Consider the following 27,081-nt stretch of genomic DNA (forward strand, 5'->3'; position numbering starts at 1 on the left):
GGGACATTAAGTGCTGATCATCCTTTTGCACATAAAACGACCGACCACTAAATCATTTTTCACTTTTTTAAATTGAATTCTTTAAATTTCGTTCAATAAAAAAAGAAAAGACAAAAAGTAGAAGATTTCTTGGATCGATCAGATCTTTTAAAATTTCAGGAATTTTAATTTTTGGACAATTGACATCACCACTCTTACTATTGATATGTTTCTATTTATATAAAGTTAGGTATGTGCATATATTTATATATTTGTATGAACAGGATTCACTCCTAAACTATTTAACAGATTATGAAATTTGGAACACAGCAACTAGATTCAAAGGTGGGTAATGTGGGCTATATGTAGTTTAATTTAGGTAAAGAGAGTAAAAAAGGGGGTGAAAGCCCGTTGTGAAATTTTTCAAATTTGCATTATACATCCATAAGTATATATTCTCCAAATTTCAGTTTATTTTTAGTATATCAAGGTGTATTTAAGAGCATGATATGCTCACAACTTCTCATTTGAAAATTCAAATATATTCAGATTTGCATTAAATTTGAACCATAGTCATTAGACTTCCATTAAGCATGATTCCCTGAAATGTCCTATTCAAAATACTCCTTCAGCTTAAGCCTTACATTTTAGACATTTTCTACAATCAAAATCATGTAATGGATTTTGATCAAAATGGGAATGAGGAATCTAGACATAAAGTCTAATATCATTTTATCTTGATTTTAATTTTGGTAAAGGTATGTAAAAGTGATGCAAAACTGTTATGTTTTGAGAATTAATTTTGCCATTATGGGATGAGTATACTTCTAGTTTCTTATAATGGGCATCAGAATTAAAATGGTCATATCTGATTGGTTGAATAAATACTCTCCTGTTCATGAGTATACAAGACCGAAAGTATTTTACTGTTTTTTTTTAATTTTTATTTTGACAATATATTTCACTTTGTTTACTTGGCATTAAAAAAAAAGAAAAAAAAAAAGAAGGATAATACAATGCATAAAAGTTTGAAGATTTGTGAAAATTTTGCAGAAACTTTGGAGATTTGAGACTGAGTCAAGAAAATCAGAAACAAAGAAAAACACTTGATTCAATTCTTGAATACATTCTTAAAATTAAAACCCTAGAATGGTATGAATTGGGATAGTTTTATGACAAAATAGAATTTTTATGAAAAACTGTTTGGGCTGTGTCTTTAAAATATATGTGGAAAATCCCCTCTGGGCAGTTACTTTAAAATAGCAAATGCAAGAGTTTGTTGTGTAATCTTTTGAGGGTTTTTTTTTTTTTAAATCTGTGTTGCCCGAATTCACCCCGGTGATTTGGGACAGTGAGAATTTTTTAGTCATTCCCTCTGCATTTTACTGTTGTCCTAATTAACAAGGATTAGGGGTGTATTGGGACATTTAAGGCCTTTTAAAATACAAGAGCACAATGTATGCTGAAGCCAACAGTTTTATCAGAATACACAGGTTTTACTATCAGTCCTGTCCATTTCTTCTTTTTCATTTAGTCCCTTTAGTCCACTCCATAAAGCCACTTCTACCCCACTTTACGCAGAGAAGATGCCTTCTCACATTTAAATACCCTCTCGTGAAACATCGCATGCATTTCAGGCTCCATTTCCAATGGCTCTCTAACTTTTAAAGGCTTTTGTAAGCAGCATACTTTTGTTTCACCTCCTGATACAACATCAGCTTTGCCGTGAAAAAACTTTTGTTCGTATTCCACAATAACCCACACGACTGCTGTTTAGGGAATTCTAACCTAGACCTGACCCAAAGCCAGAGGGGGCAGAGGCGCTGCCCCCAGAAGTTTTTTAAAAATGGCAAATTATTTATAAATCATGTAGATTTCAGCAATTTTCTGCAAAAATATGGGCAGTTTACTTCCCAAAACAGAATGAATTTTCTGGTGCCAGGCCTGGCCTGGCCTAGACAAACAGAAAACTGCTATAGTAGTAACAACAACACAACAATAATGAAAAACAGAAGCCGTACATAGAATCTTAATGAGTATCGGGTGACTAAAGTGTTGCCCCAATGCACCTCCACTAAACTACAATGCAGTAAAAGTTGCTTTTTTGATAAATTTCACACCATGATACCACAAATGTTTTTTTTATTGGATTATGATGCTTGTAGTTGTTCTTAACAAAAATACCACCAGTTTGCATCTGACCCTTTCCATTTTGGAGGACTAGTGAAAAGATTTTGGAATGCGCTGAAAAAATGATTTTCTAAAAATTGCATTTTTCCTGAGAAAATGAGAGAAATGCATAACAAGACTTAATTTTCTTGCTTTTAACAAAGAATAGCCGTTTTCCAAACGGAATTGTAGGAGTATTGCCAAAAATAGCCACCTGACAATGATAAAAGGACAAAAAGCAGAATGCTTTAATTTGTGTCCCAATTCACCCCATTCTATGGAATATCATCTTCCTGTGAGCCTCATTTTAGTTTATAATTAAAATCTTTAACTCTTTCCAAAAAAAATGTGATTTCATTGACACATCCAGTTTTTTGGTTTGGGTGCATTTTTGATATTGTTCTTTAACAGTAATAGAAAATTTGCCCCCACCCTGCCCATAGCAGTCTGATTCGTTTCCTGAACCAATCATTCTTGGCTTTTCTTTTTTCACTTGTGAATTTCAAACAATGAACTGAGAAAATTGTCTGAGAATCATTAAATTCGACTTTTTGAGAGTTATTTAAAAAAAAAAAAATGATGGCGTAATTATTAAAATTAAATAACGATTCATAAAATATATCATAACCTTCTGGTCCAATTATGAATTATTTCTGAAGGTTATAGCTCCATCCTGCAGTCACATTTTATATTTTGTTTTTCCAAAGTTTATCATATACATAATTTGAGATGAGGATTGGCAATTTGGATCAAAAGAAAATTTTTTTTTTTAACTACATTTTCACCCCAAACAAGGCACATTGCCACTTTGTTGTAGGGGGCTACTATCAAGGACATAAGCTACAGGGGTACTATGTAGGGAGTTGGGCAGCAAGATGTCGGTTCACGTTACACTTGAACTTCTGCATGTCAGTACAGTTGGGGAAGTAGGGACACGGAAGGAAATTCCAAAATCTAGCGGTTCTGGGGAAAAAACTACTGGAGTAGAAGGCTCTCTTACATCTAGAGAGATCTCTACTGTGAAGGGGTGGGATTTAGCTGCTTGTCTGATTTGTTGAGGGTATTTACATCGAGGGGGTACAAGTGCTTAAAGTTCGTCGAAGCATTCACTGTTAAAGTACTATTTGGATTGTTCTTATCCTTTTTGCTATATTAACAGCAATTTCAGCCTTAGAACTGCACGCCTGTGGAACTCTGTTCCGTCTGCCTGCTTCCCACCGGACTACAACTTGGATGTCTTCAAGTCCAACGTTAACAAATTCCTAATGAACCGCCCCCTTAAGTAAACACTTCATAAAATCTCCAGACTAACGTAATGTACTTGCAATAACCCTTATCCCTGAGTGGCTTCCGAGCCTTGATAATGGTGATCACTGTGTAAAAAAAAAAAAAAAAAAAAAAAAAAATGTAAGAATCCCAGAGATTACAATGACTAAAACCTTATCCATATAGATTTGTACAAGCAGGGAAACCTGACGTTGCCCAAGATTGAATGGATATCAACAAATGTCCCACATTTAAATACTTTTATGTCATCAAAATTGGTGAAATCAACCATTTTTTTTTTTTTTTTTTTTTTTTACAATGAAATCGATTGTCAATGATCTGGACGTGTTTCATTTTGCTTTGCTTATTAGCCTCGCTTTTAAGTAAAACTGGTTCTCCCAAACCTCATTCTTTTAATTATCTTCTAAACAAAGTAAAAAAACACCACAATATTTTCATACATTTTCATTTAAAATATTTTTCTAGAATATTTTTACGTTTTCCATAAGAGCTCCACGGTCCAGATTAAAGACTTTGACGGGCTGGATCTGGCCCTCAGGTCATAGTTTAGAGACCCCTGATCTAGAGTGTAAGACCAGTAATAATCAAGACAAACACAGAGGTATAGTTAAAAAGTGTATGTTACAGAAGTACATGTCATGATTATGGGGGGTCATATCTGCCACAAATCACTACATGAATAATGTGCTTAATGTAGCTATATTTATACTCTCTGGGTAAGTCCATCGTTATTCCTGTAATAGGTATATCAGCTTATCACATAACAGTAAGATATTTTAAGCTTTTTACATTGTCAGTTAGTTATGAAATATTAAGCTTTTTTAATAAAATATTTGTCTTAAGCAAAAGTCGGTTAGTAATGATTAAGATATTATTTTTATTGTTGCAGTTGTGTCAGCTATTTTTTTTTTATTTAACACTCCCTCCATTTCTTTTGTTGACAGCACAGGGCAAAGGGTAAAATATTACACACATGCACCCAAAAAACAGCAAAAATATTAAGACAAAGAGCCCACCTTCTCCTCTCAAAGCATACTATTTTTTTATTGTTTAATGGTCGTTTTATAATAATGTTTTGAGGTCTGCTTTGGATTTGGACACCCATAAACGGTAAACACATTTTAATTTATTTTATTTATAACTTTAAAATTGATCGTTATAGAAATTAAATGATAAGAATTAAAAATAAAACTAATTACAAGGTTCAGGGCTGCAAGCAAGAGTTTATTGGATCCAAATTTGTTCGCCTTGTCTTAGAAAACAGATAAATAAAAAAAAATATACAGCCTTAAATTTAAAATTTTTTTTAATGTAATAAAAACTATTATTTCAATATACGGTTACAATATTTAAAAGTAAAATATTATTAACTCTAGAAAAATCATCTATCTGCTTAAATGTATGTATCTATGTATGCATGTATATCTGCCTATAACTTTCGACAGAGGTGACGGATTTTCATGAGATTGGTATCGTTTTGAAGCTTGGCCCTTTGGACGACAAATATCGGAAAATTGGCTAAAATCATTTTTCTTCGCCCTCAACTGGGCACTTTTCTACAAGGAGGAGTCGCTTTTTTCGCCGATATTTTTTAAAGTTATCCCCTCTTTTTGATTGACTAGCCTTAATTTAAACCTTTGTCACTTCTGGTTTGGCGATGGATGCAACGGCAAAAACGTCATGCGTTTTTTTTTTCACTTTCTTTTCCTCCTTTGTGGTACAGGTTCGAGCCTACTTGCCTGCTACCACTTTTTTTTTGTTCAACACACACCTCCAAACACCCGGGCAATGCTGGGCACCCACGCTAGTTCATTATAAAACTTATATAGAAAATTGACACCACCAATCCTTTCAGTGGAACATATCAGTTAAAAAAATATATGTATTACCAATCTGGAAATTTGGTACTCTGTCAATAATATTCCAAATATTAATAAAAAATTATGTATTAATGATTGTTTACGTTATTCGAATAAGGGTGGGATGGCATAGATGCTTTACTTGTTTTACTTATTAAATAATATTTTAACTTTTTGAATTATACAGAAATATTGAAAATAGCAAAAATAAGTATTATTTAATATGTATTTGAAATGATTCTGATGGAAATCTTTGATTATCCAAGGATAATTTTGTTCAGAGTTGTTAATTTTTAGAGAAAATTTCTTATTAATTTTCACTAAAAGTGGTATCTGGCATTGAAATATAAGAATGTGTAAATAAAGTCGATTTTTCCCTTAAATTATGCAAACGCAGGCAGCACACATGAATACAAAATGGTCACATTACCTTCCACTACACGATGCTTGTTTTCCAGTAACTATCATTCACATTCATATTATTCTTAATTATGTTCAGTCGAAATGACTCTTCTAAAATAGTCCTCTTTTAAGAAAGTAGGAGTAGATTTCACTTTGTTTAAAAACTCTACTCTTACGCTCCCAGATGACACTGGGAAATTTGATAAATTAGCTTTATTATCCCGATCAAATTATCAGAGTTTATCTTTTCATCCCATTTGACATTTACTTATTATGCTGACTATGTGTAGACACTAATTACTCCCTTACATTATCATTATTAAATTTCAGGCAATTTGATTGGCTGCCCCAGACCTATGCACTACTATTCTTTTTAAGTAAAAGAACAGTTTAAAATAAGTAAAAAAAAAAAAAAATATTATCCAGATAGGTAGAAGAGTAACTTAGCTTACTTTTGGTAACGTTTATTAGTTGTATATTTATTTATTCACCCTTTGGCTATTCTAATAAATGCTCAGTATATGTTTTTTCAATTTGTTCCTATTGGTGCTGGTTGCCAAAGCTGTTTACAATAAATTAAATTTGAAATGATTTACGCAAATTACTGATGGTTATGAAAATCTTGAAAGAAACGGAATGAAACCAGTATTTGTTTCAATAAAATATTAAAATGTAATGCGTATTAATTATGTGTGTACGTTTTTACTATATAGAACATACAATAGTCAAGAGAGTGTTCCTAATCTTATATAGCTGTTTGAATTTAATTCTTTAAGCATAGATTTAAAGTAAATAAAATAAAAGATGTGAAAAAATATATACTCAGCAAAGTTGATTTTCTGTTTGTAACAAACACATCGTTTTAATTGGAATTGATGATTCTTGCATTCTCCTGAAAAAAAAAACTATTGGGTCAGATAGAATGTAATTTAGTTAATGAAATAGATTCAGATTTTTTTTATGTAAAGACTGAAAATATATGTAAAGTTCTGGCTAGTTAGAATCAAATATCAAGTTGTTAAATGGAATAGTAATTAGATTTAACTTGGAAACTCCAACAGTTAAGATATCATATAAAGTACTTTCTGTGCATATGTGTGTGCATGTTCAGCTAAAATTTTAAACTATAAAACAAATACCCACAAAGTCGGTATATTTTTGATTAGTGTTGCTCTCTATAAATAATATCTAAAATTTAGAAAAAAAAAAAATGATTCATTCTTTGTGGATAAACTGAGCCAGGTTTCGACAGGAGCAGCTATTTCCAATGTTATAGGAGGGGTGAATGATTTATATTATTTGTCATAGATTAAAACATGAGAGAGGAATAGGCTTAGTGGAGATGAAAGAATGATTGGGTGTGTGGAAAAACAGAGGAGGAGGAAAGGAAGACAGATTGAGAGAGGTAGAGAGATAGAAGTATTAATATGAAGATGTGACACTTTTTTTTTTTTGCTATTTGAGTATATAGGTTAATGGGTTTGTCAGGTGGACAGAGTGAAAGAACATCATGAGGATTGTGAACAACGGTTGAGACTGGTTAGAATTTGATTAAAGTTAAAAATACTAATGATCACAATATAAGAATTAGGTGGACCTGGAAATGGTGAGAAGAATCAGAATTTTAGAAAATAAGAGAGACTAAAAGACTTAAAGAGAAAAAAAGATTGTGTATAATAGCTTTTAAATGAACAGCTAAGGTAGCAAATTCTAGAATTAACAACTGTTCATGTGTTGATTTTCTGTTAGTCATTTCCATTACTAGTTGTTATTTAAGTTAGTAAACCATTACTAAGATTCCCTTACCGTATTCGTTTTTTGTTTTTTGCAATCTCATTTTTGCGTTGGTATTACATAGGCACCGCCAAAACTGGGGGGGGGCAGGTCAGTACTTTTTGACGGACCGTCTTTTTAAAAATCTACCAAAAATCAGGTAATTATCCGATCAATACGAAATTTTCAGCGATTATTAGGAGAAGAATGAACTTTATAACAGTGTACTTATTTTTCATAAACGATATTTATATATATATATTTTTTTGCTTACAAAACCCCCCCTTGTTTTGAAGTGGGAACAAATATGCTTAAAATAATCATCTGAAACTGAAATCAACATATTGTGTTGTTGTAAGGGACAGAATTATAGATTAAAAAAAAAAAAAAAAAAAAAATTGTTTGCATACCTTATTTTGACGTCTGAATATCAGAACTTCGATTGTGTTTAATTATCCCGCTTTTGAGTTTTGAAGTGTGAAATTCGGTGAATATGTTAAGTAAAATAATTAATTTAAGTTAAGCAAAACAAAAAAAAAAAATTTTTAATATTTATACGAAAAAAGCTATTTTAAAATTTTTGATAAATAAATTAACAATTTTTTTTTAGCGAGCCGAATAATGCATGACCATTATTAAACAGGGCATGCTTTGAATAATCGATACCAACAAAAAAAATTCGATAAATATTGTGCCCTTTGTGTTAAAAATAGCATCATTTTTTTCGATCCCGTTTGAAAACGTTTGCCGCCTTTCGACTACGGTGGACCAAACGCGCTGAAATAATTTTTTTTATTCAGCTTTAAATTGCCCCCCCCCCCCATTTTGGGGAGCCTGCCCCCCACACACATACACATTAAAAACCAAACGCATACAAATGGTCACCCATCTGGTACTGGCCAGCCTCAGCTTAATAATACATTGAAATTTTCGTCACTGAAAAATAAGTTTTTTTTGGCCTGTTTGGTCTTCCATAGTTTTCTTATCATCAAAAGAAAACGTAAACAGACTCGATCTGAACTCTACGTCAACGCGAAATATTTGGTTACCTATATGAATAAGTGGAATTATTTGAAATTCAGGTACTTATATTATAATATTTTTGCATATTCTCTTAGAAAATCATCCTAAATCTTAGTTAGATAATAAATAAATTAATTAATTATTTCAAAACCCCTTTTTTTTAAATATTTAAGTACGTTTTTTGTGCAAGCCAAAAAATGTTAATTGTTAACTTTTTGGGAAAATTTAACATTTAAAATTGAATTAAAAATAGTAGAAAAAGTTTTACATTATTCTGTTTTCTATATGATAAAATTCAGGGTTTTATCTTTCTGGAAAAAAAAAGTTACTCAGAAATAATGGATTTTAATAAATGTAATTTCGTTTTAAAAAACAACAACAACTTGATTTTGCGGCCATTTTTGGCGGTGCCTAGTATTACACAATGTCTTTGAATTGCAAATACTGTTTATTTTTCTCAGTCTAAATATTTTAAAACAGAATTCACGCCGTGTTTGTCATGTCTCTCTTTCTCTGTTTGTGGATGCAATTGAAAACAAAGCCCTATACCAAGATTAAACAACTTTTACATTATAATTTTATCAATAATCTAATGGTAGTATTAGTTATGTATTATTATTTATTTATTCTTCTTCCTTTTTTTTTTTTTTTTTTTTTTTTTGTAGGTTTGTGTTTGTGCCAGGCTTGTAACGAGTAAAGACAACGTTTTACTTCAGGCAAAGATCTATTCTGTCCTCAGCTAGAGATAGAGAAATTCTTCTCATGAAGCAATTTTATTCTTGTATAAGTAAAGAGTGTCCTTTTTGGGGGAGAGTGAGATATCTCCTACATTAAAAATCGACCTTGTGTCTAATTTTGTCCTCATAGATAGAACATTTTACTTTACTTTATTTATAGCATAAAAATTGAAAATTATAGAAACTAATGCTAAAAGTGATAATATGGATTCAAGGCTGTGAATACATTTTCAGGCAAGTGTGTCTACAAGGTAATTAGTCTGTTTTCCAGCTGATGATAATTTGGTTGTCTTCAAGTCCAATGTAAACAAATCCTTGATGAACTGTCCTATTAAATAATCTAATTTACCAAATTTCTACTACTAACAATTACTAAGAAATTATCCGATTGACACCCGGGCAACATTCAATAACCCTTATCCTCGACTGGACCCTTGGCTTTGATAAGTGGTGACCCCTTTGTAAAAAAAATTCTAAACAGTTTTCAAATTCTTGGAATTAAATCAAACAATGATAATCAAATTTGTTGATCAAATACTGAAGTTTAACATAAAACAATATTAACAAGTTAATTATTGCTCAAAGAAAAAAGTCTGTATGAATCACATTGAGATGATTTCACAGAAGCCTATTTTATTGCATCTACATCAATATAGTATATGGTATAATCACATTGACACACTGGTTCTAATTAGATCGCAAAAGTTGAGCCAGACATGTGACCATTTGGGGGAATATTATGTGTGAGAGAATAGTGGAACCTCTCTGCCAAAAATGCAAAACCTCATATCATTAAAAAATATCTTGCCTGAGTGAATACATAGGCAACTAAAGACCATTTGTAAATTTGGTATTCCCTGTAAGTTTCCTTTTGTCACATCAGAAGCAGAACCTACATATATTAATTGAATATTTATTGAAAGCAAAACTGCAGTAACATAAAATAGCATCTGGCTATATCACCATTAGCCATAGCTTATAATCGGTAACTACTGTAACCCTGTTTGCTTCAACAGTTACGACTGTAAGGCAGTTAACTCTGCTTGGTAGACGCAATGTTGTTGGTCATAGTTTAGATCTCTGCAAAGACTGTTAAGCTTGCTTGGATGGTCCTTGCATTAACCAAGCGCTTCTCTCGCCCAATCTCCCAAAAACATTGGAATCCCTTTATTCCGGACAGCAAGGTGTAAAGGGTATGCTGGCGAATGCAAGACAATTGTTCTGCCCGAATTTGGATGCTAGCATCAGGCAAACCTAGTTCCAGTGCCACACTTGCAACACAATTGCACTATCTCAGCACAAGGAACCCTTGATGTCACCAGCAGACCTGGAATTTCCATTCCACTAAGTGGTAGTTAACTTTGTCAATATACGGGGTGTATATATATATGATGTATTTTGATTGATATACTGGATGAATGGAAGTGGCTTTAATGACGTTGAGGAGAGCCAAAACTGTATACAACACCTTGAGAACTTGTTTCTGTATTTATGGTTCACCTGAAGAAATCTTTTTAGATGAAGAGCCATCATTTGAGTCCCATGTGTATGACTCCTTTTTGAGGAATTGGGGGATATGGAAATGTACCTCTTTAGCAATAGTGGTGCAGTTAACTGTTAAGACTGCAAAACATATACTAGCTGACAAATGAATGCCTGTGCCATGCTTGGGCATTAACCTATTGCAATACCCCCGTCCAAGACCTTGAGATGTTCCCAGCTGTGATGTTATATGATCAAGTCATTAAAAACCATCTTCCTGTCCTATGGAATAAATATCCAATGCAAAAACAATGGAAAGAAATAGGCAAACTAAGGGAGTTGGCACTAGCCAAGAGGCATATGCAGAATAAGCAATTCTACAATCAACATTGTTGTCCACTCCAGAAACTCCAATATATCATAGTGATTTCAAAAGTGAAAAAAAAAAAACCCACATGACTTTGGTGCCATCAGCTAGAATCGAAACCAAAACATTTAGTTTATCAGCAGAATTTGCTACCAAGGACAAATGAATATGAAAACTTTAAAAACTAACACAGTTTAAAGTATAAATGTGTGCGCATAGAGGAGTGCTTTTCAGCTTCAGCCAAATTCAAATTTTTCGATTTTTGCCCCCTTAGCAGCTTTTATTACCAGCTACAAACCAAATCAAATTTGTTCCACGTGACTGAATTTTGTATATATCAAGTTCCAAGTACATAGACCAAAACTGACAGAGTAGTTTCGTAGAAACCATTTCACATATACACACACACACAAAGTCACTTATATATATATAATCTATTCCACAAACACAGGCAGAAGAACGAAGGCGTTAAGGTAAATAATATGGGCAAAACTTTAATTAGATATAGAGTACAAAACAGAGAATATGGCATTTTTGTTTTGTTTAGTAATTAATAATTGTTACGCCAGTTTTCGAACGATGGAATTTAAATTAAAAATGGTGAGTTATTATTCTCCATGAAATTTATACAAAAAAGTATCCCCCCCAACTCCTGAAGCCCAAATTAATTTTAGCAAAATGATTATTTTGCAGATTTTCTTTTAGGCTGTTGTAATTGGCAAAAAAAGTAGAATCTCATTTTTAGGTTTCAATAAAAATCCCTGTCAAAGATTATTTCAAAATTTTACTTGAATATTTTTTATGGTAAAATTTGAATGTTTTGTTTCTCATTACTAGTACAGCTCCATGAGTACATTACATGAGTAATTAAAGTTTTGAATTCAATAATTAAATATTTTTCTTTCTTTTTTTTTTTTTATTACATTTTCACCCCAAACAAGGCATATTGCCATTTTGATGTAGGGGGCTACTATCCAGAACCTAAGTTCCAGGTGTACTATGTAGGAAGTTTAGCAGCAAGATGTCTGTTCACATCACACTTGAACTTCTGCATGTCAGTACAGTTGGGAAGCAGGAAACCGGAAGAGAATTCCAAAGTCCTGCCACTCTGGGGAAGAAGCTATAAGAGTAAAAGTCTTTCTTACATGTAGGGATCTCAACTGTGTAGGGATGGAACTTCGCTGCGTGTCGGGTTTGTTGGGGGTATTCTCGTCGAGGGGGTACAAGTGCTTGTAGTTCATCAGAGCATCCACCATTAAAATACTTGTAAAACAGGCAGAGAGATGCAACATTTCATCGGTGGGACAGGGGCTGAAGTTTAGATGACGACTCAGGACCTATTAGGTTGGTGACTCTCTTTTGAACCCTGTCCAGGAGTGAGAGACTAGTAGCAGATGCACCAGCCCAAATGTGACAGCAGTACTCGATACATGGGCGAATGGTGGCTTTGTAGAGGTACAGAATACTTTCAGGCGTAAGTAACTTCCTAGCACGATAGAGCCCACCTTCTTTGCGGCAGCCTTAGCACTGATCTCAATGTATCTATTCTAACTCATGTTTCCTGTATACGTTAAGCCAAGGAGTTTGAATGAAGTGCTCTCAGGTAAAATATCTCTAGCCATAGCTATTGGTGGTTGGTAAGGTTTCATATAATTATTAAAGGAAACTAGCTTTGTCTTGGCAGCGTTGAACGTTACCATCCATTTATGACCCCATTCCACCACAGACTGAAGATCTTCTAGGGTTTCAGCTATTACCTTAGATATGTGTGCTCATTAGTTTTCCCCACGTGCCTGCTATAGAGCGTGCTGTCGTCGGCAAATATACCCATCTCAGAGACCATTTTATCAGGTAAGTCATTTATGAATATCAAATAATAAAGGTCCAAGGACCAATCCCTGAGGTACACCCGCATTTATATCAAATTTTTTGGACGTACGCCCATCGAGGACAACCCGGATTCTTCTCTCATTTAAGAAGGATCTAATTATGCTAAGTATTCGTCCAGTAATACCATAGGATTTTATTTTCATCAGAAGACCATCATGCCATGCCCTGTCAAAAGCCTTAAATATATCTAGGGCTACTGCCTCCCCCTCCTCTGCCTTATCCAGTACTTGGTATAAACGTTCAGAGATAACAGTTAGAATATCTGCAGTAGAACGGGCTTGCCTAAATCCATATTGGTGGTCTGACACAAGTTTAGCAGCTGTAAGATGGTGGACTAAAGCTTGATTAATTAAGGACTCAAATATTTTGGCGAAAAAGGGGAGAAGACTAATTCGCCGATAGTTTAATGGGTCAGTTCTTTCGCCAGAGTTTTTGTAAACTGGTACCCAGTTTTCCAGTAGCCAGGAAAGCAAGATTTGTTAAGGCATTTGTTAAAGAGTTTAGAGAGAACAGGAGCGACCTCAGCGGAACATTTTTTTAATAGCACAGCTGGGATAAGGTCAGGTCTACATGCTTTTGAGGTGTCTAGGTTTTTTATAATATCATGTACTTGGGAGGGTGTGATCTTTAGATCATCTAGCGTGGTTTCTGTTTGCAGAGGAAAATCAGGCTTGCTGGGTTCAAGGTAAAGTTTAAGGCAAACTGACGGGCAAGCACGTTAGCTTTCTCAGTTGCTGTGCAAACAACCTCGTGATTGTTTGATAGTGGAGGTACTGTTGATTGCCCATTATTTACTACACTGTTGTAGATTTTCCAGAAATCATGAGTTGCTAATTGTTGCACTTTAAGCGTTTCCTGGTGGTTTATGTTTGATATTATGATGAATCCTGTTATTTTCCCAATGTTTTCATTTTGTTATTTAATCTGAATTATTGTTTTTATCAGTGTTTTGACTCCAAAAGAAAATGTTTATTTGAATGCCATATTTTCTTTGGGTTTTTTTAAATGCTTGATCAAACTTAAAAATACTCTTCTCCAGATCAAGAATGACATTATTAAAAAAATATATATATAACAACCAATCAATGTCTAGTAGTATTACTGCAACAATTGCTGTGTTGTATATTATAGTGGGTGTGTATTTATGTAAATTTAATTTAATCGAGAGAGTCATCATAATAATCACTTTAACATGTGTTCAGCTGTGAATATGCATTTTTGTGTATTGACTGCACAGGCCGTGATCGTCTGCTTATTGTAATCAAATTTGTTGCTCAATTCTTAAACCAGTTACACTGTCAATTGTGCAACAGAAGGATTCTCTTTCCAATCAAAATGTTCGCGAAAGTTTTATTTTGTGGTATGAGTTTCTTATTAAAAATATAACTCAACAAGCATAAAAATACTAGCATCAATCCCACCACACCAGTCTCTACCCCCTTGTAATAATTGCAACAAAGGTAAACAGCAGTTAAACTCGGTAGGCCCCCCCCCCCGTTCAAAAGAATCTATGAAGCACAACAGAACCATAAAAGTAGGTGACACTAAGAATGCATTGGTTTTCATACAAACAAATCTTTGATAATTAAACTTGCAAACTAAACTATGGTGACTCTTTGAAATCGGCAATAAAACATATTGACCAAAGACTGGTATTTTTTCACATAAAACGGTTCATTGCCAAAAAAATAGATAAATAAAAATTAAAAAAAGAAAAAGTGAACAAAATATTATCTTTGATTGTGGATAAAGATCGTATGCCCCAATTTAACACTCCACTTACTTCTTAAAACTTTCTCCCTGCCCCTACCTACATCCATTACTTCCCACTCTCTTCAACTATGCCTGCCTGCTGTTTCTTTTCTTTTTCTCTCTCTCTTTTTCCTTTCTTTTCATCCCTCACTACCTACCATAACATTCTGCCTTCCTTTTCTCATTCACCTGCTTTCATGCATCCTATTCCTCCACACACATCTGGTGCTACAAGATCAAGATGTACTGGCTTCCTGACCAAAAATGCACCAAACATTGCTGTTATTGCTTTTTCTTTTCTTTTTCTTTGCAAAACTCAATCATGTTCTGCAAAGTAAAAATCAAAAACAACAATTTTCTTCTACAAAACAACTAAACCAAACTCCATGCATAAATATTTAGAAGATATAAACTTTTTTTTTCTCCTACCCTAAAACATTCCCTCATTTTATCCACTCGCCTTTTGAGTTTGCTTCTCTTCTCACTATTTCTAAATTTTTGTATATTTAATTTGACTTTATTTTATAAATCTTATTCTCCACAAAGTTTCAAAACTGACACGAAATATTAAATTAAAAGAAGAATTCTGTGTTAATTTTTCACGTTCTATTTAGTTTATTCTTTGCTTATTACCACATTTCTATGTATGCCAACCATTCTGTCGGAAATTTATCCCTTTTAACAAACTTTGACACACACACAGTTATCTATATGAAGGGTATATATTTATATGTGCATGTCTAGCCGTGCCATATATAACAATACACTCTCTCTCTCTCTCTCTCTCTCTCTCTATATATATATATATATATATATATATATATATATATATATATATATATATATATACATGTGATTGTCTATATAATGTATGTGCACATTTTTTTAATTTTTTTTTTTTACATGGAGGTCACCACTTATCAAGGCCTGGAAGCCACTTGGAGATAAGGGTTATTGCATGTACAGTAATCAATGGGATAGTATCATAGTAATCGTTAGTATTGGAGATTTGATAAAGTGTCTTACTTAAGGGGGTGGTTCATCAGGAATTTGTTTATGTTGGACTTGAAGACATCCAAATTGTAGTCAGGTGGGAAACAGGCAAACAGAAGAGAATTCTACAGGCATGCACTTCTAAGAAAGAAGCTTTGTTCATGGAATCTACGTTTTGATATAGGCACAGATAAAGAGTGGGGAAAATTACTGACAGTGGTTTCAGCCAGACGGGTGTTTCTCGTGAAAGATTGGCGAGGGGAGACCAGAGATTGGAGCTCGGTCGAGCACTTGCCATAGAAATAACGATAAAACAAAGACATGTTCGCAACTTCTCTTCTGTGGGAGAGAGAGGTTGCAGGGAAGAAAAAAGCCCCCCCCCCACTAAGCCACGGAGTCTGTTTTGTACTCTGTCAAGGCAGGATAGGCTGTTTTTAGCAGTTCCAACCCAGATGTGGCAGCAGTACTCCATCCTTGGACGTACTTGGTTTTTATACAGATAGAGAATTGCATCAGTAGTGAGATATCTTCTGGAGCGATAGAAGGATCCCACCATTTTCCCAGCGACCTTAGCAACAGACTTGATGTACGTGTTCCATTTCAGATCAGGAGTAAAGGTTAAACCCAGAAGCTTGTCAAAACATGGAGCCTCCCCAAGACGAGAGCCATCCATTTCAATTGATGTCAGATGGGGATCAGAGCGTTGATGATGTAAAGATAGGAGCTTGGTTTTAGATACATTAAAAGGTAACCAGCCACCTCTTCCCCCACTGTACCAAACACTCAAGATCAGAGGAGAGAGAATTAGAGAGAACTTTGTCATTTACGGCCTTTGATGTGTTGTCATAGATGGCCGTGTCATCAGCATAGATGTCAACAAATGATTTAAGTATGTGTTTTGGGAGATCATTGATTTAGATCAGGAAGAGAGTTGGGCCCAGGATTGACCCCTGAAGGACTCCAGCATTAATACTCTGGGCCTCTAATTTCTGCCCATCAACCACTACTCTTATGAGCCTATCAGAGAGAAATGATTTAATGATTGAGAAAACATTAAGTATATTTATAAGTGTATCTGTTATCGTCTGACGTATGGATGCGTGTGTGTGTGTGTATAACTGATTCAACTACAGTTCATTGACAGGACAATAAAATATGGGTAATGTAACTGTCAAGAATTTAGGACGGCATATATTTACACTCTGAACAGTTCAACAACATGGCAGTTCCATCAATTAAGCACATAATGGCCGTTTTGTAACGGGCTACTAACTTTAGTTTGCAAGTTCCCTTTTTCTAGCTGACTATGAAAGAAAACTACTTCCTGTGAAGCAGTAATGACAGACAACTTCTTTTTGTGTTTCTTCGTTTATTACCATTTTCACAGTGATGTGTTTTTCTTCGGGGATTTGCAACGCTTTTCTTTTGTGGTCCTTACATTTTTCTTAGTTGGTCACTGAAACGCTTCAGTGGGATTATAAGACCCAAATCATTCCTGGTCCCAAACTGTCCGGTTTAGGTAACTGTCTTGCCTGTCCAACTCGAACTGACTGTGTCTATAACCCAGTCTTCCTTCTATGTTCCTAATCTGATGTCACCACTAAGTCCTCTTTGTTTTTTTAAAAAAATTTTTTATTATTCTAACTTTTTAAAATTCCAAAGTTATATAAATTTTTAACATAAATGTGTTATCTATATATATAAAAGGCAAAAATCGGTGTGTATGTATGTATGTATGTATGTTTGTTTGTAACGCTAAAACTTTTGAAAGACGGAACCAGAGTTGACAAATTTGGTATCATATTGCACCTTGATCACCCGGATGACAAATATCGAAATTTCACGTCAAACGGACCAGTAGAAAGGGGTCAACTGATCGTTTTTCTCCTAGGGGGGCCCCCCAAAAAACCTGTCATTTTAACGTTATTCAATACGTGTCACGTGACGTGACGTCAGCTCAAACTTTTGACAGACACAACCAAAGTTGACAAATTATGTATCATATTGAACCTTGATCACCCGCATGACAAATATCGAAATTCCACACCAAACGGACCATTAAAAGGGGGTGAACTGATCATTTCTCTCCTAGGGGGGCCCCCAAAAAAACCTGTCATTTTAATGTTATTTTAATGTTAATATTACATAATCCAAAAACGCTTAGTCATGTCACGTGACGTGACGTCTACATCCAGTAATGGCGAACAAATGTAAACAAACACTTTGTTTTACCGATACTTTTGTAATTTCTCTTCTGCTTTGTTCTAGAGATTATTAAACTCCATGACAATGTCTCCAGCGTATTTAACTGGTTAAAAATAGTATTTATACAAGAGTTTTAACGAAAAATATCAGGAAAAAATGTACAGGAATAAAAAAAAATTCAGCTTTCAAAATATTCGTCGATAAAAAAACCGATCTTTATATTTACGCTAGCCATTTTGTATATTACCACGTGACCTGCTATCTCTTAAACTGGAGGGGGGGGGGGATCCACTTGAATCCAACAAAACCAGTAATTTTTTTTTTCTATTATATATACATCATTTTCTATAAAATTAAGTGTAGACTTTATAATTAAAACAAAAAATGTTATTCATACTAAAAAAAAAAAAAACGCTTAGTCATGTCACGTGACGTGACGTCAACATCCACTAATGGCGAACAATTGTACCTATTTACTATGCCTCCCCACGGGACAGAGTTAGACACCAGGGTCGTTTTTTAACGTGGAGAAAAGGTACAAAAATAAAAATTGTCTCAGTCGTGGAGGATTTCTCCTCCACCGAAAGAGAACAAGAAATAGAAGTGCAGCATCTGAAGAACAGATACTACACTTTGATCTTGACCAAAAGGCCAAGAATGCGAACAATTGTAAATAACAACTTTTTTCACAAAACCAACACCGTCTTTCTTTTTTTTCTCTCTCTTTCTCTCTCTCTCTCACCCACTTACTCTTCCCTCTCTCTCACCCTCTTTCTCTTGACGTCACACCACTGTTAAACTGTGGGGGGGGGGAACACATTCCCAGGCATTATCTCCTATAGATGCACATTTTATTAGAAATTCAGCTTTCAAAATATTAGACGATAATAAAAATATAAAACCAACACCCTCTTTCTCTTTTCTCTCTCTCTCACCAACTTACTCTTCTCTCTCTCTCACCCTCTTTCTCTTGACCTCCTACTACTGTTAAACTGTGTGTGTGTGTGGGGGGGGGGAAGAGGCAGCTTGAAAACCAACAAAAACAGTGCACAGTTTCCCAAGCATTTGGGGTGGGAAGGGGGGGAAGAAGCCGAGTGCACAGTTTCGTGTGAGAGAGAGAGAACAATTCTCAACCTATATACTCAACAAATTTTTTATCTACAGATTTGAAAGTTTGTATATAGGGTATTCAGACATATGGAAATATATCTAGCATAATCTATCTATTATATCTATAAAAGTGAAAATGTGTGTGTGTGTGTGTGTGTGTGTGTGTGTGCGTAAGAGAGAGAGAGAACAATTCTCAACCTATATACTCAACGTATTTTTATCTACGGATTTTAAACTTTGTATATAGGGTATTCAGACATATAGAAATATATCTAGCATAATCTATACATTATATCTATAAAAGTGAGAATGTGAGTGTGTGAGAGAGAGAGAACAATTCTCAACCTATATATTCAACAAATTTTTTACCTACAGATTTGAAAATTTGTATATTGGGTATTCAGACATATGGAAATATATCTAGCATAATCGATCTATTATATCTATAAAAGTCAGAATGTTTGCGTGTGGTTGTGTGTGTAAGGTTGCGAGAGAGAGAGAGAGAGAGAGAACAATTCTCAACCTATCTATTCAATAAATTTGTTATCTACAGATTTGACCATTTGTATATAGGGTATTCAGACATATGGAAATATATCCAGCATAATCTATCTATTATATCCATAAAAGTGAGAATGTGTGCATGAGAGAGAGAGAGAGAGAGAGTAAGTACAATTCTCACCCTATATATTCAACAAATTTTTTATCTACCGATTAGAAAATTTGTATATAGGGTATTCAGACATATGGAAATATATCTAGCATAATCTATCTATTATATCTAGAAAAGTGAGAATGTGTGTGAAAGAGAGAGAGAGAAGAGAGAGAGAGAGAACAATTCTCAACCTATATATTCAACTAATTTTTATGTACAGATCTGAAAATTTGTATACAGGGTATTCAGACATATGGAAATATATCTAGCATAATCTATTATATCTATAAAAGGTAGAATGTGTGTGTGTGTGTGTGTGTGTGTGTGTGAGTGAGTGAGTGAGTGAGAGAGAGAGAGAGACAACAATTCTCAACCTATATACTCAACAAATTTTGTATCTACAGATTTGATAATTTGTATATAGGGTATTCAGACATAAGGAAATATATCTAGCATAATCTATCTATTATATCTATAAAAGTGAGAATGTGTGTGAAAGAGAGAGAGAGAGAGAACAATTCTCAACCTATATATTCAACAAATTCTATCTTTACAGATTTGAAAATTTGTATATAGGGTATTCAGACATTTGGAAATATATCTAGCATAATCTATTATATCTATAAAAGTGAGAATGTGTGTGTGAGAGAGAGAGAGAAAGAACAATTCTCAACCTATATACTCAACAAATTTTTTATCTACAGATTTAAAAATTTGTATATAGGGTATTCAGACATATAGAAATATATCTAGCATAACCTATCTATTATATCTATAAAATGACCATGTGTGTGTGTGAGAGAGAGAGAGAGAGAGAGTCAGAGAGAGAGAGAGAACAATTTTCAGCGTGTGTGTGTGTGAGAAAGAGAGAGAGAGAAAGAGAGGAAGGAAAATTCTCACCCTATATATTCAACAAATTTTTTATCTACATATTAGAAAATTTGGATATAGGGTATTCAGACGTATGGAAATATATCTAGCATAATCTATCTATTATATCTATAAAAGTGAGAATGTGTGTGTGAGAGAGAGAGAAAGAGAGAGAGAGAGAACAATTCTCAACCTATATATTCAACTAATTTTTTATCTACAGATTTGAAAATGTGTATATTGGGTATTCAGACATATGTAAATATATCTGGCATAATCTATGTATTATATCTATAAAAGTGTGAATGTGAGTGATGGAAAGAGCAAAAAATTCTCAACCTATATAACCTATAAAAGTGAGAATATGTGTGTGAGAGAGAGAGAGAGAGAACAATTCTCAACCTATATATTCCACACATTTTTTGGCACAGATTTGGAAATTTGTATATAGGGTAGGCAGACATATAGAAATATATCTAGCATAATCTATCTATTATATCTATAAAAGTGAGAACTTGTGTGTGTGTGTGTGTGTGTGAGAGAGAGAGAGAACAATTCTTAACCTACATACTCAACAAATTTTTTACCTACAGTTTAGAAAATTTGTATATAGGGTATTCAGACATATGGAAATATATCTAGCATAATCTATCTATTATAACTACAAAAGTTAGAATGTGTGTGTGAGAGAGAGAGAGAACAATTCTAAACCTATATATTCAACAAATTTTTTATCTACAGATTTGAAACTTTGTATATAGGGTATTCAGACATATGGAAATATATCTAGCATAATCTATCTATTTTATCTATAAAAGTGAGAATGCGTGTGTGTGAGATAGCGAGAGAGAGAGAGAGAGAAAAAGAGAGAGATAAAAATTCTCAACCTATACATTCAACAAATTTTTTATCCACAGATTTGAACATTTGTATATAGGGTGTTCAGACATATAGAAATATATCTAGCATAATCTATCTATTATATGTATAAAAGTGAGAATGTGTGTGTGTGTGAGAGAGAGGACAATTGTCAACCTATGTATACAACAAATTTTTTATCTACAGATTTCAAAATTTGTATATTGGGCATTCAGACATATTTCAATATATCTGGCATAATCTGTCTATTATATCTATAAAAGTGAGAATGTGTGTGATAGAGAGAGAGAGAACAATTCTCAACCTATATACTCAACAAATTTTTTATCTACAGATTTGAAAATTTGTATATAGGGTATTCAGACATATGGAAATATATCTAGCATAATCTATTATATCTATAAAAGTGAGAATGTGTGTGTGTGTGAGAGAGAGAGAGAGAGAGAAGAATTCTCAACCCATATACTCAACAAATTCTGTATCTACAGATTTTAAAATTTGTATATAGAGTATTCATACAAATAGAAATATATCTAGGATAATCTTTCTATTATATCTATAAAAGTGAGAATGTGTGTGTGTGAGCGAGAGAGAGAGAGAGAGAGAGAGAGAGAGAGAGAGAGAGAGAGAACAGTTCTCAACCTATACATTCAACAAATTTTTATATATAGGGTATTCAGAAATATCGAAATATATCTAGCATAATCTATTATATCTTTAAAAGTTAGAATGTGTGTGTGTGAGAGATAGAGAGAACAATTCTCAACCTATGCACTCTACAAATTTTTTATCTACAAATTAGAAAATTTGTATATAGGGTATTCACACATATGGAAATATATCTAGCATAATCTATCTATTATATCTATAAAAGTTAGAATGTGTGTGTGTGAGGAAGCCAGAGAGAGAGAGAGAGAGAGTAAGAACAATTTTCAACCTATATATTCAACAAATATTTGATCTACAGATTAGAAAATTTGTATATAGGGTATTCAGACATATGGAAATATATCTAGCATAATCTATCTATTATATCTCTAAAATTGAGAATGTGTGTGTGAGAGAGAGAGAGAGAGAACAATTTTCAACCTATATACTCAACAAATTTTTTATCTACAGATTTGAAAATTTGTATATAGGGTATTCAGACATATGGAAATATATCTAGAGTAATCTATCTATTATATCTATAAAAGTGAGAATGCGTGTGTGTGTGAAAGAGAGCGACACAGAACAATTCTCAACCTATATATTCAACAAATTTTTTATGTACAGATCTGAAATATCACATTTGTATAGAAGTAGAAATCTTGATACCTACTCTGATACCTAATAAAAGAAAGGACACTCTTTAGGGCGGATTTTGATTATAACAAGTCACTAATTAGAAATTATAATAAACATTCTAATAATTTAAGAATTTTACCAAAATAAAATTGCATGGTAATCACCCAATTTCTGCCACAAAATTTTGATTGGCAGATCTCATAAACATAAAATATATATTTTCTAATTTCATCTTTTTTTTTTCTTTTTACATAATCTGGTTTGATGTTTTCCCAAATATTCAAATCACTATATTTTGCTGCTTAATATCAAATACAGCAACTGAGTTATTTTTATGCATCAAACAATTACATTTTCTCATTCATCCAAACTAATCACTGAACATCAATTTCATATTTTCTTCACTAAAATATTACTGTGCTTGATGTCATCAAGTGGAGCGGATCATTTTTTTTTCATTTGTTCACACATTTTTCCAATTTATATATATTTTAAAGATTCTTAGCCTATGTCATTGCATACCAATCTGTTTATTAAAAGTTAAGGTTCACTGTAAACACATATGTTACACCAAAATAAAAACGCTTCAGATAATGTCTTGATATTACATTCAGTTTCTCACATGACATCTTATGAAGTTAGTAGAAATGTTACAGACTTTTGAATCTCAAACACTTTCAATACTGTGCACTGATATTTTCTTTTTTGCAATATAAGCACATTCATGATTTTTTTTACAAACGTTAAAAACTTTCACATTGTGTAGCAATATACTGAAACAATTATAAAAATATTTGTTTTTATTTTGAATGATGCAGGGCATCTGAAGAGAGATTTTTCTAACAAAATGAAAGTATAATTTTTAGCAATAGGTATCTAGGAAAAGGCCACTACATCTATATATATAATACGTGTCACGTGACGTGACGTCAGCTCAAACTTTTGACAGACACAACCAAAGTTGACAAATTATGTATCATATTGAACCTTGATCACCCGCATGACAAATATCGAAATTCCACACCAAACGGACCATTAAAAGGGGGTGAACTGATCATTTCTCTCCTAGGGGGGCCCCCAAAAAAACCTGTCATTTTAATGTTATTTTAATGTTAATATTACATAATCCAAAAACGCTTAGTCATGTCACGTGACGTGACGTCTACATCCAGTAATGGCGAACAAATGTAAACAAACACTTTGTTTTACCGATACTTTTGTAATTTCTCTTCTGCTTTGTTCTAGAGATTATTAAACTCCATGACAATGTCTCCAGCGTATTTAACTGGTTAAAAATAGTATTTATACAAGAGTTTTAACGAAAAATATCAGGAAAAAATGTACAGGAATAAAAAAAAATTCAGCTTTCAAAATATTCGTCGATAAAAAAACCGATCTTTATATTTACGCTAGCCATTTTGTATATTACCACGTGACCTGCTATCTCTTAAACTGGAGGGGGGGGATCCACTTGAATCCAACAAAACCAGTAATTTTTTTTTTCTATTATATATACATCATTTTCTATAAAATTAAGTGTAGACTTTATAATTAAAACAAAAAATGTTATTCATACTAAAAAAAAAAAAAACGCTTAGTCATGTCACGTGACGTGACGTCAACATCCACTAATGGCGAACAATTGTACCTATTTACTATGCCTCCCCACGGGACAGAGTTAGACACCAGGGTCGTTTTTTAACGTGGAGAAAAGGTACAAAAATAAAAATTGTCTCAGTCGTGGAGGATTTCTCCTCCACCGAAAGAGAACAAGAAATAGAAGTGCAGCATCTGAAGAACAGATACTACACTTTGATCTTGACCAAAAGGCCAAGAATGCGAACAATTGTAAATAACAACTTTTTTCACAAAACCAACACCGTCTTTCTTTTTTTTCTCTCTCTTTCTCTCTCTCTCTCACCCACTTACTCTTCCCTCTCTCTAACCCTCTTTCTCTTGACGTCACACCACTGTTAAACTGTGGGGGGGGGGAACACATTCCCAGGCATTATCTCCTATAGATGCACATTTTATTAGAAATTCAGCTTTCAAAATATTAGACGATAATAAAAATATAAAACCAACACCCTCTTTCTCTTTTCTCTCTCTCTCACCAACTTACTCTTCTCTCTCTCTCACCCTCTTTCTCTTGACCTCCTACTACTGTTAAACTGTGTGTGTGTGGGGGGGGGGGAAGAGGCAGCTTGAAAACCAACAAAAACAGTGCACAGTTTCCCAAGCATTTGGGGTGGGAAGGGGGGGAAGAAGCCGAGTGCACAGTTTCGTGTGAGAGAGAGAGAACAATTCTCAACCTATATACTCAACAAATTTTTTATCTACAGATTTGAAAGTTTGTATATAGGGTATTCAGACATATGGAAATATATCTAGCATAATCTATCTATTATATCTATAAAAGTGAAAATGTGTGTGTGTGTGAGGTAGCCAGAGAGAGAGAGAGAGAGAGAGAGAGACAACAATTCTCAACCTATATATTCAATACATTTTTTATCTACAGATTTGAAAATTTGTATATAGGGTATTCAGACATATGGAAATATATCTAGCATAATCTATCTATTATATCTATAAAAGTGAAAATGTGTGTGTGTGTGTGTGTGTGTGTGTGTGCGTAAGAGAGAGAGAGAACAATTCTCAACCTATATACTCAACGTATTTTTATCTACGGATTTTAAACTTTGTATATAGGGTATTCAGACATATAGAAATATATCTAGCATAATCTATACATTATATCTATAAAAGTGAGAATGTGAGTGTGTGAGAGAGAGAGAACAATTCTCAACCTATATATTCAACAAATTTTTTACCTACAGATTTGAAAATTTGTATATTGGGTATTCAGACATATGGAAATATATCTAGCATAATCGATCTATTATATCTATAAAAGTCAGAATGTTTGCGTGTGGTTGTGTGTGTAAGGTTGCGAGAGAGAGAGAGAGAGAGAACAATTCTCAACCTATCTATTCAATAAATTTGTTATCTACAGATTTGACCATTTGTATATAGGGTATTCAGACATATGGAAATATATCCAGCATAATCTATCTATTATATCCATAAAAGTGAGAATGTGTGCATGAGAGAGAGAGAGAGAGAGAGTAAGTACAATTCTCACCCTATATATTCAACAAATTTTTTATCTACCGATTAGAAAATTTGTATATAGGGTATTCAGACATATGGAAATATATCTAGCATAATCTATCTATTATATCTAGAAAAGTGAGAATGTGTGTGAAAGAGAGAGAGAGAAGAGAGAGAGAGAGAACAATTCTCAACCTATATATTCAACTAATTTTTATGTACAGATCTGAAAATTTGTATACAGGGTATTCAGACATATGGAAATATATCTAGCATAATCTATTATATCTATAAAAGGTAGAATGTGTGTGTGTGTGTGTGTGTGTGTGAGTGAGTGAGTGAGTGAGAGAGAGAGAGAGACAACAATTCTCAACCTATATACTCAACAAATTTTGTATCTACAGATTTGATAATTTGTATATAGGGTATTCAGACATAAGGAAATATATCTAGCATAATCTATCTATTATATCTATAAAAGTGAGAATGTGTGTGAAAGAGAGAGAGAGAGAGAACAATTCTCAACCTATATATTCAACAAATTCTATCTTTACAGATTTGAAAATTTGTATATAGGGTATTCAGACATTTGGAAATATATCTAGCATAATCTATTATATCTATAAAAGTGAGAATGTGTGTGTGAGAGAGAGAGAGAAAGAACAATTCTCAACCTATATACTCAACAAATTTTTTATCTACAGATTTAAAAATTTGTATATAGGGTATTCAGACATATAGAAATATATCTAGCATAACCTATCTATTATATCTATAAAATGACCATGTGTGTGTGTGTGAGAGAGAGAGAGAGAGAGTCAGAGAGAGAGAGAGAACAATTTTCAGCGTGTGTGTGTGTGAGAAAGAGAGAGAGAGAAAGAGAGGAAGGAAAATTCTCACCCTATATATTCAACAAATTTTTTATCTACATATTAGAAAATTTGGATATAGGGTATTCAGACGTATGGAAATATATCTAGCATAATCTATCTATTATATCTATAAAAGTGAGAATGTGTGTGTGAGAGAGAGAGAAAGAGAGAGAGAGAGAACAATTCTCAACCTATATATTCAACTAATTTTTTATCTACAGATTTGAAAATGTGTATATTGGGTATTCAGACATATGTAAATATATCTGGCATAATCTATGTATTATATCTATAAAAGTGTGAATGTGAGTGATGGAAAGAGCAAAAAATTCTCAACCTATATAACCTATAAAAGTGAGAATATGTGTGTGAGAGAGAG

General features: G+C 33.3%; 1 protein-coding gene and 2 pseudogenes across 4 annotated transcripts in view; 1 reads left to right on the forward strand and 2 right to left on the reverse strand.

Moving 5' to 3' along the window:
* Positions 1–27,081, forward strand: part of LOC145292185 (ubiquitin-like modifier-activating enzyme 6) — a 577,203-nt gene that overhangs the window by 143,902 nt on the left and 406,220 nt on the right. The window lies entirely within an intron of this gene.
* Positions 18,449–18,582, reverse strand: LOC145292547 (U2 spliceosomal RNA; annotated as a pseudogene).
* On the reverse strand, positions 24,429–24,562 carry LOC145292548 (U2 spliceosomal RNA; annotated as a pseudogene).

This window comes from Euprymna scolopes, chromosome 13 (genome assembly GCF_053919585.1).
Source record: "Euprymna scolopes isolate OS-2025 chromosome 13, ASM5391958v1, whole genome shotgun sequence".
In the NCBI taxonomy this organism is placed as follows: Eukaryota; Metazoa; Mollusca; class Cephalopoda; order Sepiida; family Sepiolidae; genus Euprymna; species Euprymna scolopes.